We start from the raw sequence: 27,440 nt of genomic DNA, 5'->3' as shown, positions 1-27,440 counted from the left end.
GTATATTTCAGATAAAATTCCCAATAAAAATATCTCTGGTTTCAAGTCTACATGAGGTTTTTTTGTCATTTTTTCCAACCATGTGTGGATTTTAGTCCAGTATCTTTTAGCATCTGAGCACGTCCACCATATATGCTGTTGACATTGTCATTTTATAATTTTGAGACTACATTTTTTTGCCATTTCTCGAAGTCAATCCCATATCCAAAATTTTTCCCCCAAGCAATCATTGTTTGTTTAACTTGTTCTTCTAGCTTAATTTCTAATAAATATCCATACAGTTTTTTAATCACCTTATCATCAGTACCTGTCAAAATCTTATCTAAGTCAGTCAATTTATCATAAAAACCTTCTGTTTTGGAATCTTTATCATATCTAGAGTGTATTTGCGCATATGAAAACCAATTCATCTTTATACCTTGTTCCTCTAGTTTTTGCATAGATTTAAGTTCACCCTTTTCATTCAATATTTCATCATATCTAACTGTTTGTTCCTTTTTATATGTTATAGGATAAGAAAATGCTTCAATAGTCGATAGCCAGACTGGAATTTTCAAATAACATTGCCTTTTAGTCTTCTCCCAGTTTAACAACAAATCCTCACATATATAATGTCTTCTAAAATACCCCTGTGCTTTAGTTCCCTTGTTCCCTAAAAAGGCGTGCCAACCCAGCAACAAATCATGTTATTCTAATGTCAACAATCTAGTATTTCTTAGTGTTATCCATTCCTTAACCCACATCAAATTTGTAGCTTGATAGTATAACTCCCAATTAGGTAGGCCAAATCCTCCTCTTATTCTAGCTTCTTGCAACAGTTTTAATTTTATTCTTGCTTTCTTTCCCTGCCATATATACTTCAGCACTATTTTATTTAAATCTTAAAAGTAGTCTTTCCCTAACCCAATTGGAATTGTTTGAAACAGATATAAAATTCTAGGTAATATATTCATCTTAATTGTTGATATTCTCCCTATTAATGATAACTGTAAATTTTCCCATTTCGCCAAGTCTGTTGCAATCTGTTGTTTGAGTTTAATGTACTGTAGTTATTCTCTTTAAGTGTGCTACACTTTGCTGTCAAATGTATCCCCAAGTACTTAACCTTATTTGTGACCTGGATTTTCAAAACATCCGTCAATTCTTCCTTTTGTCTTAATAACATATTCTTTGTCAAAATCTTCATTTAATCTTTATTTTCAAACCAGCTACTTTTCCACATGACTCTATCTTTGCTATCAGTTTAAATGCTGTTTCTAATGGATCTTCTAAAATAAAAACCAGATCATCTGCAAATGCTTGCAATTTAAATTCTTCCTTTTTAATTTTCAACCTTTTTATGTCTTTTTCTTCTCTAATGTTTCTATTTAACACATCCAAAGTTAACACAAACAACAGAGGTGACAATGGGCAGCCTTTCTTATCCCTTTTCTTCTATCAGTAGAATCCATCAATTCTCCCTCTATCATTACCTTTGCTGTTTGTTTATGATATATAGCTTCTATGGCATGCCCAAAGCCCATCTGCTCCAACTGTAATAACATGAATTGCCAGTTCACATTATCAAAGGCCTCTGTGCATCTAAGAATATCAAAGCCATTTGTTTTTCAGGATGTGCCTCATAATATTCCAAAGTATTTAAAATTATTCTCATATTTTCTTTAATTTGTCTCTTTGGCAGAAACCCATTTTGATCAGGATGAATAAAGTTGTTCAAGTATCTTTTAAGTCTTTCTGCCAATATTGAAGCAAAGATTTTATAGTCTGAGTTTAAGAGGGAAATGGGTCTATAGTTCTTAATTTGTTGTGGGTCAGCGTCCTCCTTTGGGACAAGTGTAATATATGCTTCTGACCACGATTTGGGTATCCTCTTCTTTGACATAACTTCATTCATAACTTCTAGCAATGGAAGATTCAATGATTCTTGTAGTGTCTTATAGAATTCCACTGGAAGTCCATCTGGACCTGGTGCCTTTCCATTGTTTTGCTTCTTAAGTGCTTCGATTAACTCCATCATCATTATGTTACTTTCTAATATTATTTCAGTCTCTTTAGGTATCTAGGGTAGATTAGCTTTCTGCAGGTATTGTTTAACTCTTTGATCATCTATATTCTCTTGTTCATACAGTTTCCCATAGTAGTCTCATATAATTTTTTCTTCTCTTTACTTCCATAACAAGCTTGGCCTTGATCATCTATTAATTGCAATATTTTTCTTGATTCTCTCTCCTTTCTCCATTTATATGCTAACCATCTACCTGGTTTATTTGCATCTTCAAAATAGTTCTGCTTCGCACCTCTGATTTTCTGTGCTAATTCTTCTTTTTCCATTAATCCCATTTTATGTTTAATTGTATCCATTTTTAACTTAATGTCCTTTTTCTGTGGCATTTTCTGTAACTCTTTTTCAAGTCCTTTATACTCATCCTCTAATGTCTTAGAGGCTAATCTTTTCATAATATTCCTTTTCCTTGTGTAGTCTATTATCAGGCCTCTGGCATATGCCTTCATTGTATCCCATACATTCTGCATTGATGTGTCTTCTTTTTTATTTTCTTTAAAGAAAAAAGGCAGTTTTTTCTCCATTCTCTGTGTAAAGTCTTTTTCTTTTAATATAGAGTTATTTAACGTCCATCTAGATCTTCTTCTTTGTCCTTTCCAGTTAATTGTCATTGGGTTATGATCTGCCCAGGTACTTGTTTCAATATCTATTTCTTGGAGATTAGCGATCAATTCTGTTGACATCCATATCATATCTATTCTGGACCATGATAAATGTCTGTTTGAATAGAAGGTATATTGTTTGATCTTAGCGTTTCTTTCTCTCCATGCATTTTTTAAAATTTATTTCATCTATCATTTAAAAAAAGGATTTAGGGAGAGTCTTTCTACTTTGCTTTGTTGTTTTTTGTGTTGTACAGTCCAGTTTATTATCTACTATTCCATTAAAATCTCCCATCATACAAATGTTAAGATAGTCCAGTTCAATTATTTTTGTATGTAATTTTCTATAAAATTCTTCTTGATTATCATTTGGAGCATAGATTGTTATCAGGAGTGTTTTCATATTATCCATTATTTCCACCATTAAGAATCTTCCATCATCATCTGTATAAATTAATTTCGCTGTGATAGTATCTTTAATATATAAAACCACTGCTCTTTTCTTGCATTGTGTCAAAGCCGTAAATATTTTCCCTAACTTTGGCTCTATCAATATTTGTTGATGTTCCTTTTTAATCTGTACTTCCTGTAGGCAGATTATATCAAATTTTAATTTCTCTAATTTATGGAAAGTTTTCCTTCTTTTAACAGCTGAGTTAAGTCCATTTATATTAATTGTAATCAGTTTTTTCTCTTCCATGGTTATACTTTATAAGTAGGTTTTGCAGTCCTTGTAGATCTTGGTTCTCATTGTTCTCTGACTTCCACCTTTCCACCAACAGCATCTTCTTCTTTTTCAATCGCTGCTCGATAGTCCTCTTGGAATTCGATTAGTGACATTTCTTTTTCCATCTCCTCCTCTTTCCCTCCAAAGTATTCTGTATAAAATAATTCTGCTTTCTCAATTAAATCAATTCTGTGTCTTTGTTCCCGCCATGTAAACATTAAGACTTCTGGTATCAGCCATCTATAATTCACCTCTGTTTAAAGTAACATTTTGATCAGAAATCAGTATTCTCTTCTCATCTCTCTCACTCTTCTGGGTACTTGTTTCAGAACCACAATCTCCTTATCTTTATATTTCAATGTTTTCTCTCTTGCCACTTGCAATATTTGTGTTTTAATGGCTTTCTTTGTAAATCTAACGTGAACTTCTCTTGGTAAGCTCTAATTGCATATCTTGCGAAGACTCGAAAAACCTCATCTATTCCATCCATCATCTTCTCTTTATTTCCAATGCCTCAGCCAAAATTTCTATCATTATATCTGCAAAGTGTTGTCCTTTTTCTTCCTCTATGTTTTGTTATCTAAGATAAAATTCTGATCTCTCAATCTCCCATCCCAGCATCCCAGTCTTATCTTGTTCAACCACAGTTAATCTGCCACCATCTCTCCAATTTTCTTATCTCTTTGTTTATCTTTTTCTTCTTCAATTTTTGTAGTCTCTCATCATACTTCATCATCATTTGTTGAATGTTCTCCACCTTTACATCAGTTTTTCGTGTTCTTTGTTCAATGTTTTCTGTCTTCTTTTCAATATTCTCTGTTCTTGCTTGTATGTTTTGAATTCCTTGCATAATCATCTGTAGGGTCACCTTTTCCTGTTCTATTTCCTGTTGTAACATCATCTGTATTGAATGTTGTCCACCATCTTTTCAAATATCCAAAGCAGGGACTGCTGGAAAAATGTTGCAAGTTTCTTTATAGAGATCCAAGGAGGAAAGGGGATGGGGTGGTTGCTGTGCTTGTTTGCTGGCTTCCAGAAGACTTTGCAAATTATTAAAGGAAAACTAGTGAGGTTTAAAGGTGGCTTTTTACACTTACACAATATCACAGCCTGTACAAAATCAGGGAAACCCTTAGTCCACAATTGCTCCCCATCACCGGTTTCACGGACAATATGTTTGTCTGCTGAAGCTTGTGAATCATGCGTATGTGATGCCTGATGTAGAACCTTTCTTGCCCTGCAGTACTCTGTCATTAATGGACACCCAATTGATCTTGCAGCTGCCTCCCAATGGTTGCTTTACTTGGAGCTCAATGACATCTCTGAGCTGGGAGGAAAGAAGGACCATTGTTTTACTTCTTAGCAAACTTGGTGAAAGTCTTGCTGAAAAGAAGGCAGAGTGGAGTTCTGAGCTGGCCTTGGGGTGGAGATACTCATGGCTATGGCCAAAAAGAAACTAACATTGCCGTTGCCACTGTTCTTGCATGTTTGATATTGCCAGAAGTGAGTCCTCTCACATCACTTTAAGAACTATGTGCATGCATATAAATGGCAACCAATTGCTATCTGGGGGACAAGAGAATAGTTTGAATTTCTAAGTTTTGATTTTAAAATCAAATAGTTGGGAAATGTTACAATAATGATTAGCTTTCTTAATCTCTCCTAACAAGTACAACTTTGGAGAATAGCAGGAACCATTAGCTATTAGAACTCTTCACAATGGAACTGTATACAATATGTTGAAATAAAGCATTACTGCCCTGCAAAAATTAGCAATGATTTTTTAATTTACATTTGGGTACCCACTGCTAATTGAAATTTTATTCTAGGTACTTAAAGGGTACAGTTGAAGTGTTTCATCTTAATGGCAACCTTGACTGTAAGGAATGCATCTAAAGCAATAATATATTGATATTCAAGGCCAGGTTCAGGGCAGATCATCCAGGAGGAAGTGTAACTATTTTGTTACAAGAGCTGACACTGACTTAATGTCACTTAATTAAACCATCAATCAGAGGAAATTTTTGAAGAGTATGTGAAAGGAGACCATAGCTCCTGGAACTTAATTTTTGTTTATTTCTGACTGAACTTTATTACATAATTAATCATTTGGGGTGTGGTAAATCAATTTTAGCTAAGTAAAAAATTCACACCTAGATTTTGAATTACATAATTAGGAAGAGAAATTTCAGACTCTGAATGCAGATTGGGTTGTCCCTGTGCAAATATTAATTGTATTTCTCCTATAGTTTTGAATGATTACAGATAAAAATTGTTAAATCTAATTTGACCCTTATATAAATTAAATAGAATGATGTACAGCAATAAAGTGTGTGGGGGAGATATAGTTTTGTAACCTAACAAAACTTATGTTGATGTCACTGTAATATTACATTATGTATTTGTTTTTGTTGTCTGTTCTTGTGTTCTTATCTCTTATTTATTATATATTTTGAAGTGTATTCTTCCTGCTCTCAGATCCCAAATTATTTATGTGGAATTGTTATCTATAAATTTCTATTTTGGAAAACTAGAGGTTTATTGCTTTGTTCTTCAAAAAAGATACAAGAGAAAAAAAGACTCACAAAATAATGTGCAAGCTCTAGAGGAATAAAAAGCAAATTATTTGTCTGAATGCAATTGGTGCAACAATGGATACAATGATTTATTATCTTCATTTTCTGTTTTCTATTGTTCTATTTTTCATTGTTGAACATTAAAAATATGTTGGATATTTTGGGGGCCCTTCAAGCATAAGTAGTACTTATTGCAAACTGTATTTCAATATTTTTTAGCATTAAATATAAGCAGTTGTTAGATATATGCTCAGATGTATAGGGAGGAATTCCAATAGTAATATATTAATTAAACCCTACTGAAATAACATCAGGAAAGGGAAAGTTGTGGAAAATAATAAATAGAAGTGTTAATGTTGGAGGACCAAACCTCCTTTTGACTTGTATGCTTATTGGTTCTATATCCATATCCATCAGGGCTAGCATTTGTGATGTAACCTCATGTTAAAAATGGGCCTGAAAAACAATGGGATATTTCTTAAGGATGTGACACTGCAAGATCATAACATTGCAGGATATTATAGCCTAGCATTTCAGCATAAAGGGCCTTTTGAAATTGGGGTTAATGCTTTGGTTAGGACATTCTTTTATTAGAGAAACTAAGTCACAAAGACATTTGTCTAGTAGATGGGAAGGGTTTTGCTATAAAAGTGGCATTTATCCTTTTATGAGGCGCACACAGTCCAGTTGCCAAGAAACAAAGTACAAAAGCTATAACTGATAAAGACTTTTCACTATCACAATCCCAACTATGAGATATCATTTATGCACCTGTTGCAACTATTTAATATATATACTTACTTTATGTATTTATTAACACATTTTTATATCTGCTCACCTCATGAAGGGTGATTCTGGGTAGCTTAAAACACTAAAAATTCCTTAATGTAAAAACTCATAACCTCTTAATCCATACTTATAACTACAATTTATTATGTGAACTCAGTGATTTATCGCTGTAAAGCAGCATTACTAATGTGAATGCTGTTAGTGTGAATAAATAAAGTGAGCATGATATACTGTATCTGTTGTCCTCCAGCAGAGGAATATGTTTTGAGCACTAATGTGTTATGAAAAGCAGATGGAGAAAAATGACCAAAATCTGACCCTAGGAAAAGAATATCTCTAGCAAATTAAACAGCTATGGAAATCAATGTTGAAATCAGAGAGAGCTGGAAAATAATCATATAAGAAAGATAATCATCATGAAGCAAATCATGTTTGCTTCATCAATCTAAAAGTCAATGAAAGGACAGCTGAGGTGACACATGATGGAACAAGGTTGACAAAGGACAAATAAGAAGGCTGAACCGATGCCTGGTAGGAAGACTCTAATCTGCACATGCAGTTATTATCAACAGAGCACTCCTGTCTTTTCCAAACCTCTACATATCACTTGAGCAAAGTATAGTGGAACAAGCAGATATGAGTGTGTTTGTGTGTATGATGCTTAGGCTGTTGTAATTATTGAAGCTTTTATAGGCTACTAGAGGCTCTGTGTGTGCTATGTATTCTCTTCAGCATTTCATTACTGCACAAGAAACCAAATCTTTAACAAGGAAACCATAACTGGGCAGTGTGTATTTCTTTATGAAATGGAAAGGGCTGTGTATCCCATGCCTTGCTTGAATGGTATAAGAACATACAATCAGCACCATGTACTTACTATATACTTCATTTGCCTTTATTCCAAGGAAGGGATTCTTTTGTCAACTATTTGTGATGTAAAGCCCTGGCTTGCAACAGAAAGCTTCCCTTTAGGCTGCTAGTACTCTCCATGAACTGCTGGTGTTAATTAAAAGTAACCCTGAAAAGAGAAGGGAAGGGAGGAGGGAAAGAGAGAAAGAGGGAGCACTATTTTCAGCTTTCTTTGAAATAAAGTGCGCTATTATTTTCTGTTTATATATCTTTCAGCCAAGAGAAGAGGAGGACTGTCGGGAGGTATTTCTGAATAGGCTTCTCAATCATAGAGAGAAAACACACACACACACAGATAGAGAGAGAGAGAGAGAGAGAGATGGAGTGGGAGAGAGAGGCAGACATACTTGCTTCAAAGGGGAAGCATTCTATTGACAATTTTTGGATTTGAGAACTATGGTGGCCCAGTCTACAAGTTTGATGTGTGATTTTATAGGTTAATACTGGCCTATAGTGGTTGTTGGATTTTTATTACTGATGATTTTTAGGAGGTTGCTAGCTGCCCTGAGCTTTTAGTCCAATATTTGAAAGAAAGAAAAAAGTTACACAAAGAAAGTGCAGCTGCTGCACTTGACTTTATGTGATGTTTAGTGTAACAGCCAATGAATTATTTAATTTTGTGATGCAGAGGGAGGGAGAATAACACCTTTCATGGGATATTTAATATTTTAAATTAATGGACACCAACTTGGAGTGTCATTCTTGGACTGATGACTTGCCTTCCCCTCCCCTCTACAGCACAGCATATGAAAAGCTATCAGGAGAGAGGGAGATTTCTGAAGGCCTGAAAAATTGAATTTCCTTCATGTTGTATTGTTTTATTGCAGTAAGAGATGGAGAACTATGTTATAAAACTTGACATTGCAAACTATGACTATGATACGAACTACTACTTAATTATAGCTTACATGCATTAGAGTGCATGTAAGTTAGGATCAATTCTCATCTTACAAGTCCAACTACTATATATACTTATGTGATTCTAAGCACTTCTTTTTGTAAACTGTAATACTTAGTCCAAAATACAGAAGGTATGAAAGAACTTACAGGTGCATTTTATTTTTGTCTCAGAGGAGAATGTTCTGAAGTTGGAGGAGGTACCATCAGTCCTTTGTCACAGTCAGATCATTTTCTGATTTCTCTTTAGTTGACTGCTGCATACCTTCCTGCAGAAAGTTTGGGCTTATTAGATCAAACTCATGTCTGAGGGACCCCTTACTCCAATTGTCTCTGCCTATATGATAGGTTCTAGCATGGTGAATTCCTCTGTCTATTAAACATTGTCATATTGTGGAACTGAAGAAACTTGCTTTCTCAGTCATGGCTCCCATTTTCTGAAACTGCACCCCATCCCTAAATAAGGGCAGTGCCCTTTCTCCTGAGATTCCAGAAAGCTCTTAAATACTAGCTTTGGTCCTAGGGTTAATGTATTTTGGGGAAACCTGTTGTGATACATTATGCTTTTGAAATTGTTTTAGTCTGGGCTGTCATATGGTTTCATGCTTTAATTTTATTTCTTTTTTTCAGTTTTGTACCCTATCCATAATTATTTATTAATGAAACCATCATCCTGTTGTAAGTACTTATGAACCTTTGTGGTGTTTTCCTGAAGATCTGGCAGGGACTTCAAAGAGGCCTTAGTCGCCATCTGGAATAGGTGGTTGTCAGATTGTTTATGTGTAGACTCTTCCTGTTTATAGGTCTTCAGGGGCTCCTTGGTATTCCAATATGATTCAGTAAATGAAACAAAAGAATCCCTAATGTGGGATTTCAAAAGTGCCTTTAAAAGTTAATGAAGAATGAATCCAACTGAGTTTATGAAAAACCCCACATTAGAGACTGACTGAGAGCTTGAGAAGGTGTTTGATTCTATAACACTTGTGGAAATTGACAGGATCCATAGAATCCTTCTTCAGGAGCCTGAAGACCTTGGGCCCTAATGGAGGAATATCATATTGAAGATGGTTGTTGAATTAAGAAACAATCCCACTTTTCCCTTGCTCATCCTGTACCCACCCTCCCTCCCTTCCTTCCCATCTTTTAACTATATCTGGATTGGAGTTCTATGTTAACTCTTTTAAATATTTTTTTTAAAAGATTGTTATTGAACATACATACACAAAAAAGAAAAGACATTTAAAAACAATGAATGTGGTGCAATCATCCTAACACACATAGCTGCCTTACATAGCAAATTCATATAAAAATAGTACATATTTATATTTTATATACATAGTATATAATCATTTCTTATATTCTTGGTCCTTTCTTTTTTCCAACCAGTGATAAAACTTTTCCCATATTTTGTAATAATCAGGTTTATCCTTATTTTTTAGTTCTTGTGTCAATTTATCCATTTCTAACTCTTTTAAATATATTTATTTATTAATTTTTTAATGTTTTAATGCTGGGAGCTACCCAAAGTTATTTGCTATGAGATGCACATTTAAATAAATTCAATAAATAAATAATCTAATAAATAAATAAATTAGCTCAAAGAATAAAAAGCTAATACAATCCTGGGTTTTATAAACAGAGTCATAGAATCAAAATCACATGAAGTATTTATAAAACCTTAATAAGACCACACCTGGAATACTGCAACACATTTTGATCACCACAAAAGAAATGTTGAGACTTTGACAAAAGTTCAGAGAAGAACAATTGAGGTGATTAAAGGCCTGGAGACTAAAACATGAAGAACGGTTGCATATGCACGTATTTTCCAAAGCACCAAAAGGCAATACAAGAGACAACGGATGGAAACTAATCAAGGAGAGATGCAATCTAGAATTAAGGAGAAACTTCATAACAGTGAGAACAATTAACTAGTGGAACAGCTTGCCTTCAGAAATCACGGTCGCTTCAATACTGGAGGTTTTTGAGAAGAGACTGGACAGCCACTTTATCTGAAATGGTATAGGATTCCTGCTTGGACTAGAAGACCTCCAAGGTCCCTTCCAATTTTATTCTATTCTAAGTAAATAATTATCTATCTATCTATCTATCTATCTATCTATCTATCTATCTATCTATCTATCTATCTATCCATCTATCCACCTCTCTGTATCATCATCATCATCATCATCATCATCATCATCATCATCATCATCATCTAAATTTAATAAATAACATAAATAAAAAATCATCATCTGTCATTTTTTGTCTTTGCTGGATTGAATTCTGACCCCAAGTATATATTTAAGTGAAAAGGTAGTCCTTTATGACTATATCTGCATATGTTTTCACTTTCTGCTCTGATTATTCATCCATCACTAGAAAATTTAAGTCCATTTCTAAACCTTATTTACATTAAAATGCAAGGGATTTACTTAAATGTACAGGTATAATCTTACTGTGTTATGTTTAAATTGAACTTCTGCAGAGGTAGATTTTGCAACTAGTAAGTGACCTATCCATACCTGCAAAATTTCATATCTTTAGAACATCCCATGTTAAAATAAGTAACAAAATGCCTAAATAGTGAGGGTTCTTGTATACAATATATTGCAATCCTTGGCTAGCAATAAACTTTGGGAAGTTTTTAAATAATGGAATTTTAAAAAGAAAAGAAAAGAAAAGAAAAGAAAAGAAAGAAAGAAAGAAAGAAAGAAAGAAAGAAAGAAAGAAAGAAAGAAAGAAAGAAAGAAAGAAAGAAAGAAAGTAAGTTACCTGTTTTACAATCCACCAAGATCTTAAAAGATCTTGCCTCAAATGAATTCTTGGTGTTAATTCTCAAAAGTATGTTGAAATATTTGCAAATAATTGCATATAAAGATGATGTTTACAAATTATTAAGAAAACCCTTTTACCCTTATACAGTATACTAATAACCACAATCACGAAGCAGTTGCTTTCAGCACAGGAATGCTTACTTGACATTGCTTAATACAGAACATTTACCCACTAATTTAATATATGTCACAAGACCCACGTCTCGCTGGGTTTGGGAGAAAATAAGGAAGAAAAATATGGATAAAGTTCTGGGAAATCTTCATGTGCAGCAAAACAAACAAAAATGGACACTTTCTTTCTCCAGTTGCTTTCTAGTTAGAGAAAATACTTTTCTTTGTCTAGATGCAGGGCATAAGTGAAAAGTAGTAAAAGGGATTTGACCAAGATAAAAAGCTATTGTGGTGAATAAGGGAACCCAATTCTTTAGAACTAAAATCAATAGCTGGGATACACAACTTTGTGGGCAGAAAAAGTAGCAAATGCCAGGACAAAATCCAATTTGATTACTTTCAATTTGCATTTATATTTAATTAAAAGTGACTTTGGTTAAGATGATTATGCCCCAGTTATATTTTCAATCATTACCCCCTATTATTAATAACTGCAAATTGTTAATAAATTTCCTTACAAGGCTACCTCCAAGGCTTACAGCAGCAGCATGCAGCCTACTGGTTTCAAGTGGCACATGCCAGGGATTCCTATTTCAAGACAGAAAACAATAGTGCTTGATTTTTACCAAGACATGTGATTTCATTGCTTCTTTCAATTAAGTCACTCATCCACTCATCAAGGAATAATCGGATAAGATGAAGCTGTTCAAAGAAAAGAGTGAATAAAGGAGCCAATGATGCTTATTTCCCCCATGAGCAGTTGGCAGGCTGAAGAGTTTCTGTCTCCTGGCATTTATATCTACTGCCTCTGCAAGAGTTGAGAAATGAACCTTTAATAATAAAGCAAATATACTTAAACTTCCTTGAATTTTATAGGGTTCCTCTATTTTAGCAATCACTCTGTCAGACAAAACAAAATCCACTGGGGGGAAAAACATTTATTGGCTCTGGGTTATCCTACAGCCTTTATATTAGATGGTAAGATTGCCAAGGTAGCACCTGCTAGTCTCCAAGCCAGAAATGATGTATAAACAAAGTCAAAATAGGATTGTATTGCTCTGAATGGTGAAAATCTCCGGATGTGTTTGGCTTCAGGTCTGAAATCAATGATTTGGGATGAAATTGGACTAGGATGTTGATGGTTGATTTCCAGACTGTTTGCAGAAGATTTGTAGGGATTTCTAACTCTCAATAATTGAAGAAGAGCAAAAATAAGTCAATCCCATGTGCCAAATTAGGTTTTTAAAGTCAAGGAAGCTTCAGCAACATCTGGAATTGTACACAAGCTCTAGTTCTAATACTGAAAACTCATTTTGAGCCAACACTTAGAAATTGCCCCTGAATTCCATATTTGCTACAACTGAACTGTGGTTGGTTCCAGTGCAGGTTTTGCATGTTTTTCAATTCTGATTAGAAGTATTAGCAATGTGTGCCTTTATCTAGCTATACAATTGTATATATCTCATTGCAAGTGTCCCTGTACAAAATGATGTGAAATGGGCTTACCAGCTGAAGATGGTAACCACTGTGGGCCATTATATTTGGAAACCAAAATGGGGACAAATACAATTTTGTGGTGTCCATTACTAAAATAGCATTCTTCCACTAAAGTTAACGATGCTGCCAACTGTCATGGATTCTAGACAAGTTGCTCTCTATCTCTTTTTCTCCCTGGTTGCTCTACCAGCTTACTTATCTCTCCTTCATTGGTCCACAGAGAAATAATAATTGATCCTACTTGGTGGCAGTTTGGGACATATCCAGTTTCAAAGTTATGGAAGAATATCTTAGAATTTCAGTCTACAGTAGAATTAAAAACAAGATAGGAAGGGCATTTTGAGTATGTCTTTTGGAATTCTTTCTAATCTTTTAATGGTACCAGCTATATATGTGCTTCCATATACTGGGCAGGCTGCATTCTGGATTATGTGACTGGGAGAGGAACTTAGAATGGAGCAATCAGTGACATTCCAAGCTCTTGTCTATTGGTTTCTCCCTTAGGGATAATTGCCAAACTTTTCCAGAATTTTTAACCTCTATAGTGCTGGCCTGACTAAATATATTAAATTGGTTCTTGTTCTAGTTCAATTTCTGTTTTTTTTAGTAAACCTAATATGTATTTCCCTTGGCAATTTATTACATCTAGCATAATAAGTATATACTGTATAAATTTTGTCCATGTCATTTCTAATCTCTCCAATCTCCCATTGGGTAGCTTCTGCTAGTATTTCCACCATAATCATTTTGAGATCTTCATCCTTATCTTTGGGTACATTTTGAAAGCGTAGGTAGAAAGCAGCATGTTCCATTTTTAGATTTATGATGGACTCCTCTAAATCTATGTTTATGGCTACTAATTTTTGGTCTACTCCTTCCAATTTTTTTCAGTCTGCTCCATTCTAGTTTCAACCACTGTAATTCTTTGATCATTTTCCTCCATTATTTGTTGAACTTCACCTATTTTGTTTTCTAATTTGTAAATATTGTTTCTCATTTCTTCGTGGTTTTTATTCATAGTCTCTTGCATCTTAAGCATTGTTTCTTGAATCATCAGACGTGTTGTCTGCATCATTTGTGTATTGGCTGGGTTACTTGCTTTTTCTTCTCCTAACATTGTATCTATTGCTCTCTGTCCCAAAGGTGATGCTACTGCCAAAGAGGGGTTTGATGGTATTTTCTTTCCCGTACGTGCAACTATTGTAGTAGTTATCATTTTTATTAGATTATATAGCTTACTCCACTCTACCATCCACTTAATTTTCACTTAGTTACTCCTGCTTTTTGATAATATTTTATACTTCTTTTCCAAATCTTTTAGTTATTTCCTTCTTTTAACATTATAATCAAAACTGTTTAATACATCATTTTTTTTATATCACAACCTTATATCCACTTTAAATACTATAATTTGATTAGATTATATCACAATTTTATATCCACTTTGAATAATATAATATCGTTATCTTATAGATAATTACAATTTTTTTAGTATTCCATGTTATATGGTAAATATTAATTGAATTAGCTTAAACAATCCTCTTATATTCTAGATAATAGGTTTTATGCTTAATTTATACATTAGATATATTTAATTTTCTTTAAATACATTCAACAAAGTTCTATTATCAAAATTCTATTATCAAAAGCAAGAATTCCTAATTCATTCTATCATATACTTTCAAATTTTATATTCTAAATAATCATTGCAGTCTTAAACACTATCAAATAAACAATATAAACATAAGCATTGAGTCAGATATTTAACTTTACATTGAGTTCTTTTATCACCTTATTTCCTGATCTTTTATTGCATATAAATGTTGCCTTCTCCTTTCTTATTAAGCTCTCCCATCATCTGTTGCATTAGCCATTCAGTCTTGTAACACAAAAGTTCCTTCCTTTTCTATTTCACTTGTTAAATAATGTTCAAATAGTCCTTTTCAACTTCCTTTCTTTTAAGTCCAATTTGTTCCAATCAACCCCACCATCCAACTCCAATTTCACCTTCAATTCCAACTCCTCTATCCTTCTTTATCCAATCACTCTTTCCTCGTTTTACACAAGTACTTTCACTTACTCTGACCTTCTCCATGTTCTTATTCTCAGCTGCACACTTTTTCTCTTACAATCCACTCTCACCCCTTCCTAGCCACTGTCCTTTGAGACCTTCCATCTTTCTCCATTCAAGCCTTTTCACTTGTCTGCCAATCATAGGACTTTCTCTCCTCTCACACTGCTACAATTATGGCTCCTGGGATTCAGCTTCCCTCCATTGCTACACTTGCCGATCTCCTTCCCAGTCTAGTGGCTGTCACAGCTTCTGGTCAGCCATATTGGTATGACTGACACTTTTGCCTAGAATTTACGAGGTTCCTCTTCATTCCAGCGGGTGGTCGCTTAGCACCATGCCATCCCCCGAGATTCCTCTTTTTATCACTTTTTCCTCCAGGAGAAAGCGTCCTTTCAATCAGGCTCTTAATGCGAAAGATCGAGTCCAACAGATAAAGCTCTCTGAAAGTCTCTAGTTCAATTTTTATATGGTTATTATGCTAACTCCTAACTCTTTCTAGGTGGCTGAATGGAAAGAAGAAAGAAATTTAATTGGACCTTCTGAGCCCCCAGATATGTTTGATAATCCATACCTAAGTGTGAATGATCCACTTGTTTCAATAGTACACATGCAAGTAACAGTTTTAACTTAGAATAGTTTGTGGGTTAATGAGTATCACTAAGATTGTCTCTAAATATAGAAAGAGTCTAATGCTATAGCTCCAGGTCAAAAGAGTTTCTGCCATAGCTGCTCATACCAGCATTTACATTCCTATATGCAATTACATTATATGCATCAATAAAACCTCTCAGTTTCATAGGATGAAAAACAATAGGTCTTTCACATTTTTTTTAAATTGAATATGTATCTTATGGCATTTCCAGATCCCTGCACAAGTGGATAGCCATGTTCCTATCAAACAGGCAACAAATAGTCAAAATAGTGAGAGCCCTATCAAATCCAGCACCAGTTAACAGTGATGTCCTTCAAGATAGCATTTTAGAACCCACACTCTTTCTGCTTTACATCAATGACCTATGCAATCATCATGACCTGCATCCTCTTCGCAAATGCTGTAAAATTATTTAACACCACTGACAATGCTGCTGCCCTCCAAAGCAATTTTGACTATGTGTCAGAATGGTCGCGTAATTGGCAACTCCAAATTTCAACTAATAAAGTCACTGTCCTACATATTGGCAATAAAAATCAGAACACCAAATACAAGTTGGGCAGAAATGATCTCATAGATGACCCTCACCCTGTCAAGGACCTAGGAGTACTCATCTCAAAATATCTAAGTCCCAGAGCTCACTGTAACAGCATTTCCAAAAAGGCATTAAGAGTTGTTAAACTTATTTTGAGAAGCTTCTTCTCAGTAACATTGAATTGCTAACTACGACATACAAAACCTTTGCCAGATGAATTCTTGAATACAGCTTGTCCGCCTGGAAGCCACACTGTATATCGGACATTAACATGGTTGAGTGGATTCAGAGGTATTTCTCGAGAAGGGTACTCCCCTCCTAGATTCACAATAAAATTACCTATACCTCCAGGCTTGAAATTTTGGGCTTGGACAATCTGGAATTGTGCCACCTGCAGTCCGATCTAAGCATAGTATACACAATTATCTTTTACAACGTCTTGCCTGTCAATGACTTATTGAGCTTCAAGCACAATAATACATGGGCAAACAATTTATACAAACTCAAGATAAACTACTTCAAACTCAATTTCAGAAAATATGAATTCAGCAACAGAGTGGTCAACACCTGGAATGCCCTACTTGACTCCGTTGTTACAGCCTCAAACCCTCATAGCTTCAATCTCAAACTATCTACTGTGGACCTCACCCCATTCTTATGAGATCCTTAAAGGGGGCAGGCATAAGCACACCATTGTGCCTACCGACCCTGTCTTTTTGTCCTAATTTATCAGTATTTACTTCCTTTGTTCATGTTTATGTTCATATCTATACTTTTTATCTTATGCATGTTTGACAAACAAATAAAACAAAATAAATAAAACATTGTGGTTTCAGCATCCTTTCCTGAAAATTAGGCAGCCATTCTGAAATCCACTGTGTTCTCAATAAATTAATTTAACAAATCATGCTTAGTGGATGAGTTGTTATGATATTTCTTTTGAGATGTCAACACTTTTTTATCAAACAGTATAAATATTCACTTTTTTTGTTATGCCAAGCCAGTGTTTTAATCCTCCTAAAGTCATTCTTCCAAACAAAATATGCTGGGGCAGTTACAAAAGGCTCTGTGGCTGCAGCTTTTAGCTCTGGCACTGTGCAAATATGGGCATGTTTTAATGCTCTAAAATATAGACTTTAACATCTCAGGTGAAATAAGGATCAAACATGGAACAACAACAGATTCTTTTTCTTTAGGGCAGCAATAGCAACAAACATAAAATATTATATTCAAGAACAAGAAGAAAGGTAAGGCATTTTATTTCTTCTCATACTCACCTATTTATGAGCCAAAAGCTTGTCTGATTATTATTATTATTGTTTAGATTTAATGCTTGTATTAGACTGGATAGTTTCCATTGGATAATTTACCAAAACTTTATCTTTTTTTGGAGAGTGGGACGCTCTGTATTGTATTGCATTGCATTGAATGCTGAATTTTTCCACATCCAATTGTTTATAACTTTTATAACAGGAATGGATTTTTAAATTCAAGCTTAAATAATCCCTCCCAGGGAAAATGGTATGAAACCATAGCTGTAAACTTTCCATAGTCCAGAGAGTATCATGTATATAGGGGTACAACAAGAGTTCAAAGATGGATTCCTCAAATCATGAATGCATGCTATTTCTCTGTAGAGGTCATTCATTCCAAAGTTTTAAAATGCAAATGAAATTATATTATTTTGCATCACCTTGGTATCTTTTCAGAATTGTGAATGTGATCCACAGTACAAAACTTGTATGTAAAACATGTGGTGATAACATAAGCAGTTGCCATGAGATTAAGCACAGGCAGCCCAAACCTTTCACCCTATTTTTGAAAAGTAAATTCACTAATCACAAGATTAGTAGTAATAAATAAACCTCAGTCTGAATACATGAAAATCCAAGTACATATAGAAAAGGACAGGATCTTTTTTGGGGGGGCAAATCTTTAATAGATCAAAGGACAAAGTTTGAATACCTAGAAGTCTAGGTCATCTCCATGACCTTGTGCATGTTTCATCTTCCTTAACTGCCATAAACTCCAGGGCATGATGGATCTTCAAGCTGGGAGAAGTTGCATGAATACAATACAATCCAAAGCCTTAGCCTACCCACCCACCCCTTATTTTAAGTGGTGACCAAGGCTTTGGATAGTCTGTTAGGCAATAAGACTGAATCAACTTCTTATCAGTCCATGTATTATTATTTCCAGCAGAAAGGAGAAGGAATCAGCAGCTAACTGGATTGGAATAAAACATAAACATTACTATAATTGTCTCCAGATACTGGATTAACAGCATAACTAAATTTTCCATGATTAAGTTATATAGTCCCATGCCAATGATTTCATGTGGACAAAGCAAAGGTCTAGGGCTGGATATGTCTCCCCCTCCATTCATCTTCCTGCCATGCTGACTAAAACTAGATATAAAGGAAGGAATACTACTACAACACTATATTAAAATATCAATGATATCAAAAGCCATCAAGAGATCAATAACAACTAGGCTGATCACAGACTATTCTCTAGCCCTAAGAGATTAACAAGCATGATCCAGATCTTGTCAATACTATATCCAGACCTGACACCTGAACAGAAGGGATGCAAATAATTTGTTTTCTCCAGGTCTTTCTGAAACTGCAACTTGGCCAACTTCTTAGCAACTTTCACCAGAAACAGAAAGTTAGAGACAGATTGGAAATTATCAAATACCATTGATCCAGCAACTACTTTCAAGGATCATCACACCTCTATAGAAGATGTATTTTTTGTTCATTATTTGGAGAGCTTAATCAATTAGAAAAGTAGTTAAACCCAGTTGGCCACATCTCTGAGGACCCTGTCCACTTCCTCAAGACCAACAGGTTTAAATTCCTTCCAGATAACCAAGACCAAACATATCCCAGCAACTCAGCAAGCTCTACAGAATTGAAGTTCAGCTCAAAGTGGTTCAGAGCAATATATCGATCATAGTCCTCAACAACAAACTAAATGAATATGACCATATTCTCCATAGCAGGAGAAAGTAGATTATTTCTAAAAATAAATAAATAAATAAATTTCTAAATAAATAAATAAATAAATAAATTTCTAAAAATAAATATTAGCAAATGTTTGAGCATTTAACATTGCCAATAAGAAATACTTCTGCCATAACTTGATAGAAATCACACCCCATGTTTCAACTTCAGCTTCACATCCTGTCATTGGCAATGAAAATAATATGTCCTCAAATAAAATAGAGCATTTTGGAAAAGATAACACCATTCTTAGAAAAAGGAAATGTGAGAAAGATATTCCAAATAACCCCCTGTGATTTATTTTAAGAGATAAATTTGAAGAGACTTTTAGCCTTTTTGGATAATTCCAGGGGAAAAAACCAGTAAGAACTCCAGGTATGTTATTTACTATAGTGAGGTAGTCACATAGCATATTCTCTTATGCAGCATAGCTGTAATCTTTTTATCTGTTTTCTTTGTTCTTGGGTGAAGCTAAAACTTTAATTTAGTAAATTATTAAACTTAAATGGGAATGTCACTAACTCACATTCACTAACTCACATCTATGATACCATCGACAATTATAAAAGCAGGAATCCTAGATTAATATTATATGGGAAAAATGAATATTATGAACAAATCCCAAATTTATGGATTACTACTATTTTTTTAAAAATGTCACATGCCATTTAGAAGTAAATGAGACTCTTTGCTGTCATGTGTGACATATACGGAACATTCCAGCATTTTAGACCTGACTAGCTTTTATCTGCTCTGTGCAATACATTACATTTCATAACCAAGTCTATGGGATGAAGTGCTATGGAGTGTTTTGGCTTCATTCCATAATTTAGCAGGAAAGGACAAGAGCATAAACGGAACTGGGATGATTGATCTGTGAGCCATAACTCAATCCAAGGGGGCTATTTCTGGAACTTGATCAGATGCCGAGAATATTAAAAGGCACAAATACATTTATGAATCACAAAGTGCTCACTAATGAGGCTTAGAATTGAGTCCATCGATTCATTAATTGAACTCAACTGAATTGTAACAGCATTTAATGTTCATTAGCCCTTTATTAGCATAATACAGCAGGTTTTTATATGGCCTTGTACATCTCTCTGGAAGTGTTCATAACTAAAAGTTTCCTGTTTCTATTGAATAGCCATTCCAGAAATTAAATGAAATGTGTACCAGACAATGCCTTTCTCTATTGGCTGCCTGAGAAAGTTGCACAGTTTTGGAATTTATATCTTCGTCTTATTCATTTTAAGAATGGATTTTCTTCTGCTCTGACATAGTATCTCTCCTGGGAAAGATTAGGACAGCCAGTGACTCTATAGTGACCTCTGGCATGGATTACTAGGTAAGCTTTACCTCCTATTTCTATCTTTTCTGCAATGACAAAAAGATAATCACATAGCTCACTGATATAGTTTGATCATATTTGCTGTGACTGACTATTTGATGGAATGTATATGTTTCACATAAAGAATATATATGAGAAGAAGGGGGATCTAAGACATATTAATGACTTCACAGTCCAATGTTATGTGGCACACTGGTCCCTTACTTGCATATCTGAAAAGACAAATCTATGCACATTCATCGAACCATGTCAGTTCCTCTTTTCTCACAAACAGTAGATCAGGGCTGTCAAATTCATGCCCTGCAAGCTGGATGTGTCACATGCTGCCCAACGCATGCCCAGCTTAGTAAAGGGGAAAAAAGTAGTGTTACATCATGTGACGATGCTGTGATGACATAAGTCTGCAGTAGATGTAAGAACAGAGGGAAGACTATCTCATGGAATGATTTTGGGACATACTTATGTCCTTTTTTTTTTCTTGGAAAATATATGGAAGACTTGTGTTCAGAGTACTGCAGCATAAATTCAGCACCAGAAAAGTAAACACAGATGACTGAAGCTTCATTTAACGTCTTTATAAATATAACATCAGTAAATTTTACAATATCAGTTGTAGATTTCTCCAACATGGAACAAACTCAACAGAAGAGGACATATTACAGGTTCAGAGCAGAACAGCAACTCAACTTCAGCAGATAAGCAAGCAAGCTAATTTCTCTTTCACTTTAGAGCTGAGCACAAAACCGAGATAAACCATGCCCAGATTCTCTCTAAGTTTTAGCCCTGAATACAGCTCTCACTGGCTGACCTTGTTACTAAGCTCTATTCCAGTTCATGAATATACTCTGACAACTTGAAAATGGCTTAATTTATAGTTTTGTCCCCACTTTTTTTTTTCCAATGCTCAGATTTGATCTTTTCTTTTCCGTATGTTGAGCGTTTCCCTATTTTGGGTATTTTGAAAAGAGATATTTTACATATTGTGGAAGAAATGGTAGGTAGCTATTATTATTCTTTCCCACTGTTATCTACCATTTTATGGAAATGGGCATGAATATATTATGATGTTGTTGGGGTTTTTTATGTTTCACTGAGTGAAAAATAACTCATAGTGACTTGAAAGAAATATTTGCCTGAATACCTAAGGTCTGAAAAACTTAACACATTCCCATCAATTGTAACAGTTCTTTCACTTAAATAGCAGTTGCAAGTGAATGCATAAATGCTTGTCTTCTTTTTCCATGAAGCAATTGGGAGAGACTCTCCATGAACTAAACTCATTAACCCCCCTGTAGTGTGAGTTATCTTTGAGATTAGGTATTTGGCTAAGCACTGAGAGTTTGAGATAGCCATCGGCCAGATAGCCTGAAGGTTTCACTCTAATCATCTCCTTCTTGCCTTTGCCAGAATTCAGAATATAACTGTTAACCTCAATTGGACTGAAAGTACTATTTACCTCATCACAAAGCCTATTTTGACACAAAGATGAATCTATTAGGCACAGATCTTCATCTCAAACTGTCAGCATCAAAAGCAGTATTTTTTTTTTGCGCTGAAAATGGCCAAAACACAAAGAATTGCAGACTGATTTCCTTTGTGTTTGATGCAGGAGTCAAGTGGGGTTTCAACCACTGTTGATCTGTAACTTACATTTTTGAAAGAAAGAAAGGAATTCTTTAGATAAATGTAACTTTCAGTGATTCTTAAATAAATGTATAGGTAATGTAAAGTTTTAAATAAGGGATTTGGGGAAAAAGAGAATTAGAAAAAGCTTACTGAAAGATTAAAATCAGAGGTGGTATTCATCAGGTTCTGACCAGTTCTGGAGAACTAGTAGCAGAAATTTTGAGTAGTTCAGAGAACTGGCAAATACCACCTCTGACTGGAGATTTTACAGTATACTACCCCTGCCATGCCCACCAAGCCATGCCCACAGAACTGGTTGTAAAAAAAATTGAATCCCACCACTGGTTAAAATAGTAGATTTTCATATTTACTTAAACAGCTGTTTACATACACTATAAAGGTACAAATAAAAGAAAACTAGGCAAAATTACATACATTTGCCTTTTGTGAATTAGATATTAATTCACAAAACTATTGAAATATTGAAGCATCATATTGAAATCATCATCATTTTATTATTGCTGGGGATATGCATGGTCTGTTATAAGGAACTGAGAATGTCAGTATGTTGGTCCGCTGATTCCTTGTTTCCTAAATTCCATGAGTGCCAATCGTGGCTGAAATATTGGATTAACAATAGACTAATTTTTAAATACTCTGTGTGCATATCTAGAACTCTTTTGTCATTCTGTGTTTCAGAAAAACCTCCAGGGAGCAGTGCTTACTTGATACCTGAGTTTCATATAACTTCTGATTTCTGTTTTCCAGATAACTGTACTGTATTGAAAAATCTAGTGCATGATACTCAAAGTGAGATACTCTTTTCAGACTCTACTCCCCAAATGACAACTATTCTTCTTGAAGTCTACTGAAACATTAATTTGGGTGGCGCCTACTACTCTCCAAAGGTTGTTGAACAATAGTAAAAACATCATCAAAAAAGCACAACAAATAATGTTCTTTCTGTGCCAACTCAGAAAACTCAAACTGCCCAAGAAGCTACTGATACAGTTCTACAGAGGAATTATTGTCATCTGCACTTCTATAACTGTCTGGTTTGTCTCTGCCAACAGGACAGACACAGACTTCAGAGAGTAATTAGGACTGCAGAAAAACAATTACTACCAACCTTACTACCAACCTGCCTTCTATCAAGGACCTGCATACTGCATGAGTCAAAAAGAGGGCTGTGAAAATATTTACAGACCTCTCACATCCTGGACATAAACTGTTTCAACTGCTACCCTAAAAACGACGTTATAGAGCACTGCACACCAGATCAACTAGCCACAAGAACAGTTTTTTCCCCAAACGCCATCACTTGGCTAAACAAATAATTATCTCAACACTATCAAACTATTTACTAAGTCTGCATTACTGTTACTATTAATCCTCCCATCCTTCCTTTCACTTATCTCCTCCCACTTATGACTGTATGACTGTAACCTTGTTGCTTGTATCCTAACGATTTTATTGACTGTTTCCTAGTTTGATTTGATTGCTTATTGTACTTATTGTATGATTATTATTATTATTATGTGTAGAAATCCTGTTTAAAAAAAAAAAAACCATAGGAATTTTTGCAATTTGAGTTGGATTTGCCAATGAAGTCAAAAAGAAGAAGAAAGAAAGTAGGAAAAAAGAAAAGAAAATAGGAATAACTTGCTATTTTTGCATGTTGTTCTTTTATTTAAAATTTCCGGTCCTCTCTTTTATCAAATAACATTGGCAGTGGGGATGGAAAACACACGTTCCCATTATCATTTCCTGTTCATCAATGTTGATCTGTCACATTTTCTCTCCTTGGAGACATATGGTGAGTGTTAGGGATAATAGCTTCAGCATGTTGATCCAAACCTGACAAGTTCTATCTGACACATGAGATGAATGAGTGGCATTTGCCTTGACAGTTGAAAAGGGGGTGGATGGAATTTTTTGACACTCCTTTTATTTCCAAGGATGCTTTAATGGAACAGAAGTCATTGCTTTGGAATATATAATTCTCCTTTTTTGTATGAATATTTTTCTCCATTCTTTCACCTCCCTCTTACCCCTCTTTCTCCTGGTCATTACTTATGTTTTTGACAGCATGGTTGCTCCATAGTTCAAATTATTATTAATTATTAGATTTTGGGAAGGAAGGGAGGGAGGAAGGGAGGAAGAAAGGAAGGAAAGAACTGAGAGAGGGAGGGAGGGAGGGAGAGGCAGTTGATGGGTGTACTCTATAGTTCTTTAACATATTTCCTCTGACTGTCTCTTGAAAGCATGAGACAATCTGCAACAAGCCCATCTTCATACATAAATGCAGCATCAAAGCATTGGATCAGAATTTGGCTTAGAATAAAACAATTTTTAGAGAATTCATTTTTTTTTGCTAATCATCATAGGCTTTCCTGTATTTAGATCAGCAATCACTGTTGGAAAAAATATCAAGGTGGAAGGGCCTTTGTAGTTAATAGTTTAGAGATAATTATTTTGTAACTGTCAATATTTTGTTTTGGAACTTCTGAATAATCCAAAGCCATGGTATAAAGGGGATCTCAACTGTGAAGTTTAGTATTAATTTTAGAAATAATTTCTTATTGTGTTTCTGCCATGTGATTCCCAAGCTTATATTAGATAATAAACTGGTATCATGAGTTGGCTATTCCCATTCCTTGAAAAATATGTCTTGGGTTCCTTTCATTTCCCTTTTGTCAGTGCTTCAAGGTAGACCACACTGGGGTACCAGAGTTATGAATGGCAGTGCTATTTTATTATAAGATTACAGTAACAGAATCTTACAAGTTTAACTGTGCTCTTTCCCACTGATCCTAATGAGAACTTACTTCTCAGATGGTTATTCACATTACATTTTTGTTCAGACTTAGAATTCTTTCTTTTGAGAAAAGTAAGGTCCTACATTTAGGCAGGAAAAACCAAATGCACAGATATAAAATAGGTGGTACCTGGCTCAACAGTATTAACTGTGAGATGGATCTAGATGTCTTAATGGACCACCACTTAAGTATGAGCCAGCACTTTATTACAGCTGCCAAAAAAGCCAATGCTGTCATAGGCTACCTCAACAGAGAGATATCGTCCATATCACAATAAATAATAATATCACATTATAATGCACTCAGGAGGCCAGGCTTGGAATACTGAATCCAGTTCTGCTCACCACAATACCAAAAAAATAAATAAATGTTGAAACCCTTGAAAATATGCTGAGAAGAGCAACAAAGATGATTAATGATCTGGAGGCTAAACATGATAAACAGTTAAGGAAACCAGGTATTTCTAGTCCATCAAAGAGAAGATTAGGGGCTGACTCAATAGCTGTCTTCCAGTACTTAAGGGACTGTCATAGAGAAAGGAGGTTTGACTGAGGGCAGGGCAAGAACCAATGGGTGGAAACTCATTTTAGAGAGATCTAACCTAGAACTAAGAAGAAATTTTCTGATAGTTGAAACAATTAATCAATAGAGCTGCTTGCCTCCTGGAGATGTGAGAGCTCCATCTCTGAATGTTTCCATCAACATTTCTCGAGGATGGAAGAAGTTTGTTGATTGAGCAAAGGATTTGACTAGAACACCACCAAGTTCCCTTCCACCCCAATGATTCCATGGAATAGAATGGAATGAAATAGAATAGAATAGAATAGAATAGAATAGAATAGAATAGAATAGAATAGAATAGAATAGAATAGAATAGAATAGAATTTTTTATTGGCCAAGTGTGATTGGACACACAAGGACTTTCTCTTGGTGGATATACTCTCAGTGTACATAAAAGAAAAGATACATTCATCAAGAGTCAAGAATCATAAGGTACAACACTTAATAATAGTCATAGGGTACAATAAGCAATCCATTCCATGATTCTATTATTCTTCTATCTGATCATTGCCTTGGTTGTGGTTATTTCTCCTGTTCCTCAAGGTTGTTTTAATACCCTCCCTCCACCTCCTTCTCTGCCTTCCAAAAAGAATATTATTTGACCCAGTTGTATACGTACTGTGCATGGGTAATGGATTTAACCATCTTCTATGTATCCCAAAATATTTATATTTCATTGTTTTGTTTGCTTTTGCTACTCCAGAATGAATAAAACTGTAGTGATATGTGGGAATGATCTGGGGAGACAGGAGGAAAAGTTACAGCCCAGTCAACAATATTATAAATGAATTTTGAGTCCAATAGAAGGAAGAGAAGGAAGAGGTGGCAACAGTATTTCAGAAGGGAATCTCTCTTGTTTTTAGAAGGATAAAAAGTGAGGGACAGGAGGGGTACTTTCAGACTCACAAAACTAATGTTAGCCTTGAAAAGTAGTTCAAACAAGAAGTACAATCAGCAATACTAGCTCTTTCTTTAAAGTTACATTAACAAATCTGAAAGTATAGTCAAACCTCCTTTAGCATGTTAATGCAGAATGCTGAACATGGATGAATCTATTATGAACCATACTACAGTGTCTATGTGGCCATTGTGTGAATCAAGCTCTCCAGCTTTCTCTGATAAATTATGTAAACTTGTTCTTAATGTTCTTAAAATAAAAATCATAAATATCACTGTTGAGCCGTTGAAATATCCCCTCTAAGTATACTGTGTTTATTTTAGCAACAGTTTCACTGTTGATACCCAGACAACTCTTTTTTAAAAGGAACTCTCTGATCTTGATTTCAATTAAATTGAAGGATTTAATTTTGCTGTTTTCCAAATAATGGGATAATACCTATTTCTAACATTGTAAGTGTTCTGTAAACTACATTTAAAATTATTTCCAGGTTTTTTTATTTCATTGTCATCAAAAAGTCCCATTGTAAGATTTATCTGATGTACTTTTAGGCAGGGATAGATGTTGATTCAGTTTTGTTTTTTTGTTTTTGAGGTAAGAGGCAAGGAAACATGTTTAACTCCACATCTTCAAATCAACTCTATGAGTTAACATGAAATTAAATTCATTTTCTGAAGCTCTGTCAACTCTTTCCTACATACAGACATAAAATAAGCTGATCAAACCAAGCCATGGCTTCTAATCCCACTACATCCTTACATAGAGATGATTATGTTGGAAAGCAAAGGCTGATATCAAAGCTAAGCAGTCTTCCCAATAAATATCAGTTGAGAGGATAGGACATATGATTGGAACCAAAGCTTTCCAAAGCAAATATCTACTTCTGAAATGACTTTCAACCTTTTGATT

This window comes from Pseudonaja textilis, chromosome 1 (genome assembly GCF_049901715.1).
Source record: "Pseudonaja textilis isolate UNSWEBS1 chromosome 1, rPseTex1.2, whole genome shotgun sequence".
In the NCBI taxonomy this organism is placed as follows: Eukaryota; Metazoa; Chordata; class Lepidosauria; order Squamata; family Elapidae; genus Pseudonaja; species Pseudonaja textilis.
Note: the sequence above shows the minus strand (reverse complement) of the source record.